The sequence below is a fragment of the Silene latifolia genome, chromosome 7 (genome assembly GCF_048544455.1).
Source record: "Silene latifolia isolate original U9 population chromosome 7, ASM4854445v1, whole genome shotgun sequence".
Taxonomy (NCBI): Eukaryota; Viridiplantae; Streptophyta; class Magnoliopsida; order Caryophyllales; family Caryophyllaceae; genus Silene; species Silene latifolia.
The window spans coordinates 38,056,657-38,057,459 of record NC_133532.1 but is presented as its reverse complement, the minus strand read 5'-3'; the positions used below and the strand labels follow the sequence as shown (position 1 = coordinate 38,057,459).

The following is an 803-nucleotide window of genomic DNA, read 5'->3' as shown; positions in this document are numbered from 1 at the left end:
TACTTATTTCATCACTTTGCTTTCGTGATTTTCCACGTGAACTCCCAAACTCAGCTCTATGGACTTCCATCTCCTCAATAGTATTCCAACCTTTATTCTGACCGGTATTATTTTAGAACCTACCATTCACAGCTGCATCCAGGATGACCTTGTAATCATCATACAAGGAATTGTAGAATAAGTTGCAAAGGTACCACTGCTGGAAGCCATGGTGAGGGACAGCCCGAACCAAACTTTTGAAACGTCCCCACGCTTCACAAAAGTCTTCATCAGGTCCTTGCTGGAAATTTGTAATTTTACTTCTCAAGGCATCTGTCTTTGCAAGTGGGAAGTATTTCTTGTAGAAGGCTAATGCTAGAGATGTCCAATCTGTGACTCCAGCTGCTACCCTATCAAGGTAGCGGTACCAATCTCGCGCCGAATCCTTCAAGGAGTATAAGAACATCACCCCCTTTACTTCATCCTGAGTCACCCCAGCCGGTATAGGTATGGAACAGCAGTAGTCTGTGAAAATTTCCATATGCTTCAAAGGATCCTCATCCGGTAGACCAGCAAACTGATTTCGCTCCACTAAATCGATATAAGAGGAACGAAATTCGAAGTTACCGGTAGTAGGGGTAGGTAACACGTGCCCCTTTGGAAGGTGGTGCTCTTTTGGCTGAAGATTGTCATATATCGTAGCCATATTCGCAAAACTGAGAGTACTCAAGCCTTCCTCTCAAAAACCTGTCTTCTAACTGTGCAAAAGCAACTAGAAGCAAGGGTAAGCAACGGCCTCAAGGAACCAAAGTTCCTTGAGACGA

General features: G+C 44.2%; 1 non-coding gene across 1 annotated transcript; it reads left to right on the top strand.

Moving 5' to 3' along the window:
* Positions 1-203: 203 nt before the first annotated feature.
* Positions 204-312, top strand: LOC141593221 (small nucleolar RNA R71). The gene has a single exon (XR_012521323.1). It is a non-coding gene; the product is annotated as a small nucleolar RNA R71 (small nucleolar RNA).
* The last annotated feature ends 491 nt before the right edge of the window (positions 313-803 follow it).